Source organism: Equus quagga, chromosome 10 (assembly GCF_021613505.1).
Source record: "Equus quagga isolate Etosha38 chromosome 10, UCLA_HA_Equagga_1.0, whole genome shotgun sequence".
Lineage (NCBI taxonomy): Eukaryota > Metazoa > Chordata > Mammalia > Perissodactyla > Equidae > Equus > Equus quagga.
This window is the reverse complement of record NC_060276.1, coordinates 29,376,876-29,389,002: the sequence shown is the minus strand read 5'-3', so window position 1 is coordinate 29,389,002 and position 12,127 is coordinate 29,376,876. Positions and strand designations below refer to the sequence as shown.

Here is a 12,127-nt window from a genome sequence, read left to right as displayed (position 1 = left end):
AAATGTTTAGCAACTGCAAAGGATAAGTGTCTAATCATATTAAGTAAACGCTTAACTGAATCCTCCACACCCCTCCCCCAAAGAGACTCATCCAAAATAAGTATGCCTTTGTTTATAGAACAGAAAAAAGAAAAATAAATAACTTTTTTTGAGGAAGATTAACCCTGAGCTAACATCTGCTGCCAATCCTCCTCTTTTTGCTGAGGAAGACTGGCCCTGAGCTAACATCCACGCCCATCTTCCTCCACTTCATATGTGGGCCACCTACCACAGCATGGCTCGCCAAGCAGTGCCATGTCCACACCCGGGATCTGAACCGGCAAACCCCGGGCGGCCGAAGCAGAACGTGCGCACTTAACCGCTGCACCACCGGGCTGGTCCCTGTAGCAATTTCTTAAAATGAGACAACAATGAAGTTTGCCGCATCCATTGACTCTTCCTTTCACTAATGATTTCTCTGTCGCATGCTAGCTGTTTGATAGCATTTTACCCACAGTGAAACTTCTTTCAAAACTAGTCAATTCTCTCAAACTCCGCCACTGCTTTATCAACTAAGTTTACGTAATACTCTAAACCCTTTGTCGTCATTCCAACAATCCTCACAGCTTCTTCACCAGGAGTAGATTCCATCTCAAGAAACCACTTTCTCTGCTCATCTGTAAGAAGTAACTCCTCATTCGTTCAGGTTTGATCATGAGATTGCAGCAATTCGGTCACATCTTCAGGCCCCACTTCTAATTCTAGTTCTCTTGCTGTTTCCACCACATGTGCAGTTACTTCCTCCACTGGGGTCTAGAGTGCCTCAAAGTCATCCATGAGAACTGGAAGCAACTTCTTCCAAACTCTTGTTAACGCTGATATTTTTTACCTCTTCCCATGAATTATGAATGTTCTTAACGGCATCTAGAACGGTGAATCCTTTCCAGGAGGTTTTCACTTTATTTTGCCCAGATCCATCAGAGGAATCACTATCTATGGCAGTTACATACGGCCCTACAAAAAGTATTTCTTAAATAATAACACTTGAAAGTTGAAACAACTCCTTGACCCATGGGGTGCAGAATGGATGCTGCGTTAGCGGTCATGAAAACAACAAAAATCTCTCTGTCCATCTCCATGAGAGCTCCTGGGTGACCACATACATTGTTGATGAGCAGTAATATTTGGAAAAAATCTTTTTTTCTAAGCAGTAGGTCTCAACAGTGAGCTGAAAATATTCAGTAAACCATGTTGTCAACAGACGTGTTGTCATCCAGCCATTGTTGTTCCATTTATACAGCACAGGCAGAGTAGCTTTAGCATAACTCTTAAGGGCCCTAGAATTATGAGAATGGTAAATGGCACTGACTCCAACCTAAAGTCATCAGCTGCATTAGCCCCTCACAAGACAGTCAGCCTGTCCTCTGAAGCTTTGAGGCCAGATATTGACCTCTCCTCTCTAGCTATGAAAGGCCTAAATGGCATCTTCTTCCAATACAAGGCTGTTTCATCTACCTTGAAAATCTCGTTTAGTGAAGCCACCTTCATTAATTATCTTAGCTAAATCTTCTGAATAACTTGCTGCAGCTTCTACATCAGCACCTGCTGCTTCCCCTTGCACTTTTATGTTGTGGAGGCGGCTTCTTTCTTTAAACCTCATGAACTAACCTCTACTAGCTTCAAACTTTTCTTCTGCAGCTTCCTCACCTCTCTCAGCCTTCAAAGAATTGAAGAGAGTTAGGGCCTTGCTCTGGATCAGGCTTTGGCTTAAGGGAGTGTTGTGGCTGGTTTGATCTTCTGTCCAGACCACGAAAACTTTCTCCATATGAAAATAAGGCTGTTCCGTTTTCTTATCATTCCTGCGTTCACTGGAGTGGCACTTTTGATTTCCGTCAAGAATTTTTCCTTTGCGTTCACAACCCGACTAACTGGCCTAGCTTCCAGCCTATCTCGCTTGCAACATGACTTTCCCACCAAGCTTAATCATTTCTGGCTTTTGATTTGGAGAGACGTGTGACTCGTCCTTTCACTTGAACGTGTAGAGGCCATTGTAGGGTTATTAACTGGCCTGATTTCAATATTATTGTGTCTCAGGGAATAGGGAGGCAGGAGGAGAAGGAGAGAGATGGGGAACGGCCGGTAGGTGGAGAAATCAGAATACACACAAAGTTTATCGATTAAGCTCCCTGTCTGTCTGGGCACAGTTCATGGCACCCCAAAACAATTACAAGAGTAGCATCAAAGACCACTGATCACAGATCACCATAATAAATAAAATAATCATGAAACAGTTTGAAACACAGCGAGAATTGCTAAAATGTGACACAGAGACTTGAAGTGAGCAAATGCTGTTGGAAAAATGGCAACCAATAGACTTGCTCAACGCAGGTTTCCACAAACCTGCATGTTACAATTTGTAAAAAACGCAGTATCTGTGAAGTGCAATAAAGGGAAGCACAGTAAAAGGACGTATGCCTGTAAAGACTAACATTAAGTAGAGGAAAGACTATAAAGACCCTCACATCAGTTCAAGTCAGATTTTGTCACCACCTAAGTTTTGGCACCTAACTTAACAAATAAACTTTTTATGGGTTTTGAGAGCTTTTGAAATTTAAAAATTGCAAACAACATATTATAGGCCCTAACTAACTCATTTAATCCTTGTAAGTACCCTCAGAGGTAAATTCTATGATTCCTGTTTGACAGATTAAAAATATGAGGAACTGAGAGGTTAACTTGCCCAGTGTCCCAAAGCTCATGAGTGTCCTAGAAAGACTTGAACCCAGGCAGCCGAGCCCAAAGCTTGTGCTCTTAACAAGTATGTTCTATGACCAATGAGAAACCGCTTGAGAACACAGACAAATATGTGCAAAGGAAAACAGTATTAAACAGTTTAAGTATCCCAAACAATAATAGGAGAAACATCACAAGGCAGCACTTATTCATTATTCACAATCATTCATAGAGGGCACACCATGTGCCAAGTGCTTGGGATACAACGATGAGCAAACCAGACAAGGTCCACGTTGCCTTCATGGAGCCCAAGACCAGGGGGGAGATGGCCAGGTGTCAAATAAACATAATTATGATACACATGGCAAGTGTATAATTGCTGTTCATGTTCAAAGATCAGGTCAGTGGTGTATGGTGTAAAACAGGACTTTGGATTTGAAGTGTTCCTTGACTAGTGTAGGGATGTGCAATGACAAAAGGAAAGGGGATGGCTTTTCAAATAGATGATGGCATGGCATCTATTCAATAAGCAATTATTGTGCACCTACTCTATGCCAAGAACAGTGCTAAGCATAAAAGTTCCAAACTGGGGAAAATCACTGTAAACCAACAGAGGATTGGTATCAGAGAATAATAAGGACATGAGGGACAGTAGGCCTGGGTCAAATCTTGGAGAACCTCTGGATGCTAAGGAGTTGGACCTAGGCCCTGCAGGAGTCGCTGAAGGTTATTTTGCAGGTTACTGCCCCACAACATTAGGATTTACCCCTATGGAATGTCAATGACCATCTGAATTCCTATTTGGAGCCAACTAGACCTCAAAGCTGGAGTGCTTTCAAGCAAGGGCTCAGGGCAACAAAATAAATGCCAAGTCTAAATTCATTTGAGCCTCAAAAAATAGAGTAACTCTAATCTCTCAAAGAATAAAGGTATGGCAGTTTGAAAATGTTGGAGAAGGCAACAGCTAAAGGAAAATGGCAAATCTCTCTTAAAATCCCAAAGGCCATTTCTAAAACCTAAATTATTCCTTTGTATACAAATGAAACTTCCAACTTTCCAAAGGAAAAACATTTCTATGAGAAAACAAAACGTCATTCTTTGAAAAGAAAATTCCTAAATTGAACAATGATTTGAGTTTTAAAGAAGTTAGTGACAACCTACCTCAGGGCACAGGTGAAAGTGCCAGGATAGAAAGTAAACCGTTTTTTAAGATACTCACTTCAGAGTTCCCATTACCCTTTCCCCTAAACTAAACAGAGTGGAGGAACTAAACTACATATTTATTTAGCATATATCTCAAATTGTTCATTCTCAGGTCTTAATGTAAACAACTGAGTGGCTAGATATTCTATTTATCCTCTGCAAAATAATTTTTTTTTTAAGATTGGCACCTGAGCTAACATCTGTTGCCAATCTTCTTTTTTTTTCTTTCTTCTCCTCCCCAAGCCCCCCAGTACATAGTTGTATATTCTAGTTGTGGGTCCTTCTGGTTGTGCTATGTGGTACGCCGCCTCAGCATGGCTTGATGAGCGGTGCCATGTCTGTGCCAAGGATCCGAACCAGCGAAACCCTGGGCCACCGAAGCGGTGCACCAGAACTTAACTACTCAGCCATGGGCCAGCCCCCAATATAAATTTTTATTTATTCCCATTAATTTTATTTTCTGCCACTGACCTTCCACAGAAAAGCAGTTAGACTCTTCAATGGCTTCCCATTGCTTGAGAATCAAACTCAAATTCTTTCTCAGAATCTCCAGGCCCCGCATTATCTATCTGCCTCCTCTAGGCTCTCTAACACCTTTAACCACTCCCCCCACCCAGCTCCCTAACCTCCAGCCAGACTGGCTTGCTTTCTGTTCCTCAAAGGCCCCAAGTCTGTTTTTCTGCCTCACGGCCTTGGTTCTTACTCTTCTCTCTGTTCTTCACAAGGTAGGCTCATTCTCTCTTTTCTTTCAGGTCTCTGTTCAAAGGTCACCTTTGCTTAGAGGCCTTTCCTGAGCACCCTTGCTACATAGGGCCTTCCTAATTCTCTATATCACATTCACTACTTATTGCCTCCACTGTTCTTTCTGCAATCTATAAGGATCTTCTTCATTTGCTTTCTAGTTTATTGTCTTTATCCTTTGGTGGAATACAGCCTCTGAGAGATGCCATAAGACCAAGACTCATGTCTTGTGAGGTTTATCACTCTGCCTAATACAGAGCCTTGGCAAATAGAAGGCGCTCAACAGATTTTGTAAAATAAATGACTAAACGAATGAACAATATATTTAAAGGCTGATTGCTAGGAATATCAGTAACATGAGAAAGCCATTTTTTTTCTAATTTTGATGTTTTCTGTAGGACTATTCCTTTTTCCATACTCTTTCTACATTTCCTGAAATCCGATGCTGCCTCACAAAGGGTTGTGTTATTTCACAGCAATAAAAATAGATTGGTTTCAACCAATGCATTTAACAAAAAATACTTTGAAGAGGTTGTAGTAGTTTATTAAACATCAATAAAATCAAACAACTTGAAAATCAGGATCATTTCACTACTGTAAATCAAATTACATGAATGGTAATTTTAAATATAAGGAAAATGAAAAAGGGGAGAATTCAATAGCAAACTGCAGTGATGTTTAGTAACACCAGAAATATCCGGTCTGATAACCTCTAGGTGTACCAGGTGGGTTATCAATACATATTGAGACATATTGAAAAGATTCAGAACAAAACGCTTCTGACAAACTCACATCCATCTTTATTTTTTCTTTGGCAAACATAAATGGTTCACATTAGCGGCAATCTTAGCTTAGACTTGGTATCAACTATAATCACAAGAGGAAAAGATAACATAATGATCTAAACTCTTCCTTGAAAGAGTCTGTAGGTTTGCATGTCTGTCCAGAACGGGCTGCCAAGAAAATTACAGACTTAGAAGGGTGGACCTAATAGCATAAATCCCATTTCTCTACTATCTTCCATTTTTCACAAGAACTAAAGTGGAGTGGGGAATTCACCCAATGAATGAGGGAGGCTACGCACTATCTACACGCCGTCTAACTAAGCTGATAACCAGCAGTCGTCACCGTCCTTGTGAAACCACCGTCTTCAGAACATCAGCTTAAATCTCTACCTAGTCACACCACGCTTTTCAAAGTGTGCTCCTAAAAAGGCAGATTAAAAACCGTGGGAAACTGAGGCTCTTATTTATCTATTTTCAAAATACATCATTTGATGTCACAGCAGAAACTACATTCTTTTTGTCTCACTGCCAAAAGAAGGGCTACCGGGACAGTGAAATTCAGCCCTTATCTTCACTCACAACTTGGCTTCCTCTGAGACTGCTGCCAATTAGTGCACACTCTATCAATGGCGACACCTGGGCACACATCAAGCGAACAATTCTATCACTGTCAGTATAAGGATATTAAGCAGAACTCACAGTTAAGGGAGCTAGCATTTTTAAATGTGAAATTATGTCAAACTGCTTAATTATTTTATTTTTCTCAGTGTTCAAATCTGAGCACAAGATATAGTGCATTTCCAAAACCTCAGTCGCAAACATCAGCAGGTGCTAGGTCACTGTGTCTGCCTCCAATTTCAGCTTCTCTGTTCAATTGTCTTCACACACTAATTCCAACGTGGAAGTGAGTAAATGCACCTCCGGATGGGAGCTAACAGGGCAACTGCACGGGGAGAAGGATATGGCTGAGGGAATAACCGGTGCGGTGTGAAATCAACTTAAGCAAACTAACCTCCAATCCACAGAAAAGTAGTCTCTTTTTTAAATACATGGTTTTTAACTGCTGCTTCTTGAGGGTTTATACAAATATGAGGTCTACAGTAAGAAACTGCGGCTACTTAAAAAAAAAAAAGGCAGATGCCCTCCGAGCGGAGACAGTTTTAAACCCCAGTGTCTCTCAGTTCCCGTTCAATGTGCTTAGTAACCAGCCCATGCTAACTTGAGTGACTTTATCCCAAACCATTAGTCCTCTGACTGCATTAAAACGATGAACATCCCAGTTTGCAGATGGAGAAATAGAACCTGGCATCGAAAGTCCCCCCTACTCTCTCAGGCCTGCTCAGCAGCAGGGCAAGAATCAGATTTAGGGACCGTGTGCTAGGAGTACATACAAACATACATACATACATTTTAAGTGGCTGTGCTTCTCGGACTAAGTTATTGAAACCTAGAAAGAAACTTTTAAGTTCCTTAGCTGGACGATCATGACCATCACTTTCAGTAAGCCGTAGGCTAGACTGTAAGCTTCCACGAAAATCATTATTCAATTGTGATTAAACCAAAGCAGCGAGACATTCAGATGAAGAGGCTCAGAGCAGAGTTAAAAGCGTCGAGGAAGAAGGGTGTGCTCCTGACTCGGGAGCCAGCAGCGAAGACTCCCAAGTTACAAGATTCCGAGGGAGGGATGGGTTTGGAGGCACAAGGCAGAAAGTGACGGAGGGCAAGAGACACTGGGGCCGAGGCGGGCAGAGGGACCCCAGACCATCAGGGCAGCGACAGCGAAGCCCGGACGAGAAGATCTTAGAGGGATAACAAAGAAGCGAAGGAAAACTGGGTTCTGGGGTCCTAAGAGAACCCAGGCGTCTGGCGGAGCCAGCGAGTCCGGGAGGCAGGGATGAGAAGGTGCAGGGATGAGGGCGCACACCCGCACGCGAGAGGAAAGGGGGGGCGTGCAAAGAGCGAAGCTGCTTCCCTGTCCCTCTGCCCCGGGTGCAGATGGCAACTCCTTACCGCGCACCGCCCTGCCGCGCGGGTCTCGGGAGGCGGGGGGCGGCTCATGGAGCCCCTGCGACTTCAAGACCCTGCCTCACCTTGTCTGCAGCGTCCGGGCGTCCCGCCTCCCGGCAGCCCGCTGCTGCACTCCGAGGGCCAAAGAGCGAGCGGCGCGCCGCAGCCGGGGTCCCTCCTGCCGCGAGGCACCAGCCCCCGCACCGCCGCACCCCCTGCGCGCCCTGGTCACCTCGCCCTGTCCTGGCGCAGGCGGGGAGCACGGACCCCAACCCGAACGCCGCCCCACTGATTTTCAAAAGTGCCCGATCCAGGCTTCCCCGGAATGGGAGCCGAGCTGCTGGGGCCGCAGCGGCAGCGCCTCCGCCTGACCTCACGAGGGGGTGGGGGGAGAGGGAGGGGGCGGGAGCCCAGTTGGGGAGGGGAGAGGGGGGTGGGGGGAGGGAGCGCGCGGGCGGGGGAAACATGGCGGCGGGGGCGGCCGCGGCGGCGCCTGCGCGGGAGGCGCGGGGAGCTGGGGCTAGGACGGTGCGGAGGGTCCGAGCAGAAGTCCGCCGCCGAGCTTGTGCGTGGCGAGGGCGAGTTCGGAGGCGGGGATCGCCGAGTGGCCCTCACGCTTCCGCGACCGGGACGCCCGGGTTTGAGCACACATGGCCTCGAGCGCCCAGGGCAGAAGAGGTGAAAACTGTCAAGTATCCAGCGGCAGCAGCGCGCCCGCCCCGGGGAGCCGCTCCGGGAGGAGGCCGCGCGTGCCTGCGGCCAGCCGGGGTCCCGGCCCTCCTGGGCACCGAGGACCCCCTGCCGCTTCCCCCCGCGAGGCGCGCAGCTCAACAGAAGCCTGACCCGGGCTCTCACACGACTGTTCAGCACTGCGAGCGCGATGAGCGCCGCATCTCTCCCCGTCCCTCCGGAGTACAGAGGATTAAGAAAGAGGAAGAATAACAACAAATGCGGCAGTTTAACCTTTTCCTGAGCGTTTGCTATGAACCAAGCGCTGAACTCCCACTGCTACTCCACAAGGTCCACCACATTATTATTATCTCCATTTCACAAGTGACAAAACTGAGGCGGAAAGGTCAAACAAGTTGCCCAAGGTTCCCCAAGAAGTAAGGGGCAGAGCAGAACCCAGGATCGCAAGCAGTGTGATTGCAGCGCCCCAGCTCTTAACCACTGGGCGATACTGCTTCCCAACTCGGTGGAACTGCCATTCTGAGTCAGAATCTTGACTCTGCTCCCAGTTCTGGCAGCCTAGCCCCCAACCAAAAACCCCAGTCAAGCCTGTTCTTCCCCTTCGGGTCTTCTATTCATTCTTTACCTTCTTGACGGTTACAGCCTGGGGCCACCTTCTTACACCTCTCTTTTGCCTTTTCTACTTAGAATTCCAGATTCCTCCTTGGAAAAGTAATGGGAGCATGCTGTCAGCAACCAGTTTACTCACTGTTTTTCTTTTCTTTTTTTTTCTTTTTAAGGAAGTGATGGCGTGAGTATGGGGACTAATATTTCTCCCTTTGCCTACCAGTAAAGCGATCAAGGATCTGAGATCTCAACATTGCAGACTTGGTATTTCAAATTCCATACACTGAAATTCCAGTAGTAGGGTTTAGGTGACTTTGAAAATAAGCAGCTTCTCAAAAACTTGCTAGAACTAAAGACAGGACCACGTTGTTAGGCTCTATCAAACTGGTGAAAAGACAAGAAACACTCCAAATGCACATGGAATTTGCATTATTATCTTTTACCTGTCAGTGTATTCCACACAATTCATCTTTGTTAGCAGGAATGCATTCGTTGGCTTCCCCACCGTGCTTATGCCATAACTATTGTATTACCTACGTTACACACAAAATGCCTATTGGGTGGAAAGCACCTGTTACAGAAGTTTACAGTCTCACTGAGGAGATAGTTTAAAGCAACTAGATAGTTTAAAGCAATTGATTTCAGCACGTATGAAAAATCTGGCACGCAGGTTAAAAATAAATAAGTAAAAACAAACTGGGTTGACAGACAGCCAAGTCATTGCTTCATCCCTGCCGTGAAAAGGTTCAAGAGGGGTTGTTTTAGCATAAGTACTCAAACAGAAATGACAGCAAATGGGATACTCAGGTGTGGCCTCAGCAGCTGAATTCCAACAATGAGAAAATCCTTCAGCATACATAGCAAGGATGGGGGCAATTACAGAATCTGCATTTGAACAACGAGATAGGAATAAGATACTGTAAATACACTTATTCAGTAGAAACTAGGTACTTTGGGGGTTAGGATGCTTTGAATAGTTGCTCTAATGGACGGAGCACTCGGACTGGAGTCAGAAGACATTATGTATGTGCTGTATGATATTAAGTCGGCCCCATCACCTGAGTATGTTTTCCTGAACTTACAGTAGGGATAATAATGATATTGACCTGATCTGCCTCACAGCAGGATTCTGTGCATGTGGAATACAGTAGTACACTAAAAATCTGAAGAATGGGGAGATGTAACAGAGGTTCAGGGAATAAGAAAACAAGCGAAAATAATATATTAGCGGTGAAAAAAACACAGAAAAAGAGGAGGGCTATAATGGGCTGAATTGTGTCCCTGCCTGAAAATTCATATGTTGAAGTCTCAACCCCTAGTCCCTCAGAATGTAATCTTATTTGGAGATAAATTCTTTGAAAAGATAATTAAATTAAGATGAGGTCTCTAAGGTGGGACCTAATCCAGCATGACTGTTGTCCTTATAAGAAGAGGAGATTAGCACACAGACATGCAGGCACACAGAGGAAAGACACAGAGAGAAGGTGGCCATCTGCAAGCAAGAGAGACGGCCCTCAGGAGAAACCAAACCTGCCGACACCTTGGACACACAGCTTCATGAGAACTACAAGAAAATAAATTTCTGTTTATTGTTTATTTTTCTTTAAGCCATCCAGTCTGTGGTACTTTGTTATGGCAGTTCTAACAAACTAATACAGTATAATGGCAAACATTTTAAATGCCAGCTAGAGGACCTTCTGCATTAGTTATTGTGAACTGCTGTTAACAAATTGCCACAAACCTGGCGGCTGGCCTAAAACCACACACGCTTATTATGTCAGTTTCAGTGGGTGAGGGGTCCAGGCAAGGCTGAGCTGGGTGCATTGCTTAGGGTCTCACAAGGCTACAGTCAAGGTGTCAGCTGGGCTGGGTTCACATGTGGAGCTCAGAGTTCTCTTCCAGGCTCATTCAGGTGGTTGTCTGAATTCCATTCCTCACAACTGGAGGACTGAGACACTCAGCAGCGACAGGCTCTAGAGACTGCCCCTCTCCATAGGCAGTTTACAGTATGGCTGTTTGCTTTTGCTTCATCAAGATCAGCAGGAGAACCTCTCCCTCCTCGGGAAAGGACGTTAATTACATCTTCAAAATCTCTTCACCTTTGTCGTATAATGTAACCTACTCATCAGACTGATCTCCCAGCATATTGACAGGTCTCAACTAGACTTAAGAGGGAAATGTACACCAGAGGCCAGGAATCTTGAAGGTCATCTCAGAATTCTGCCTACCATGCCCCCCAAAGGTTTGACAGCACCCATTTAATTATATATTTACAAAACTTCACCAGGGGAGCCAGCCCCGTGGTCTAGTGTTAAGTTCAGTGCACCCTGCTTCAGCAACCCAGTTAGGTTCACGGGCACACACCTACACCACTCGTCAGTGGCCATGCTGTAGTGGTGACCCACATACAAAATAGAGGCAGACTGACACAGATGTCAGCTCTGGGGGAAATCTTCCTCAGGAAAAAAGAAAATTCACCATGACAGAGACCATACAGGCAGATGTGGACACACATGTCCATGCGCACACAGGCACACACACACACTCCAAACAGCACCAAGCAGTAGCTGATGCCTAGTCTATCAAGAAGCATTTGCAAGCCTGCTGTGTGCCTAACAGATGTGAAATCAAAGGATTTCGATTGCATTAACTCTGATTAAAGAACAAATTGAAAAGTATTAAGACAACCTTTTTGCCTCTGCTCAATTTACGTTTCTTGGAAACACTCATCTGGTACATTATTGAATGGAACCAGTATTTCTGGAGAGCTCACAGGGTGTCTGCTTAGCCCTTTACTCACTCCACAGAGTGGAATAAGGAACAGAATAAGGCGAAAGGCTTCTGTTCTCTTGGGGCTCACAAGCTGGTCTAAACAAGGCAAGTAGTCAGAATATATTTATATATATGATGGGATGGGGTGCGGGCGGGCTTCAAGGAGAGGTCAAGATTGAGCTGGAAGAGTCAGAGGGAGGAAAGGATCTACAGGATCTGTACAGATTTTCTAACATCAAGCATGAGCCTGCCAATAAACTACACTAACTCTATTTTGTAGGGGGGACTTGGAGAAGATTCTAACCCTTCCCTCTTCTGTCAAAACTTTTCAGAGGTGACTTCTCAACACAGCTCCTAAGCACTTAATACTTACAGGAAGCTTGAATTTGGAGGGTTAGACAACAAAAATTTCCTGGGCACTCTCAAAACACAGGGTTCTAACAATAAATCTATAGGATGAGCTCCCCTCTCTACGTAGATGCTCCAGCCTGTATCCTGACTCCACAGAGAACTATGCAGCTACAGAAACCCCCACTACCCAAGTGGTCACAGTCTCTGTCTCAACTGACTTCTTTCTGTGTGTCTTCAACAACACACAAGTCTCCCGTTTA

The 12,127-nt window shown here is 45.2% G+C and overlaps 1 protein-coding gene across 2 annotated transcripts in view; it reads right to left on the bottom strand.

Moving 5' to 3' along the window:
• Positions 1–7,793, bottom strand: part of KLHL13 (kelch like family member 13) — a 183,894-nt gene extending 176,101 nt beyond the window's left edge. For both annotated transcript variants that reach the window (XM_046672638.1, XM_046672640.1), the window contains exon 1: positions 7,532–7,793. The gene's annotated coding sequence lies outside the window, so the exon portion shown is untranslated. The remainder of the gene's footprint in view (positions 1–7,531) is intronic.
• Between the last annotated feature and the right edge of the window lie 4,334 nt (positions 7,794–12,127).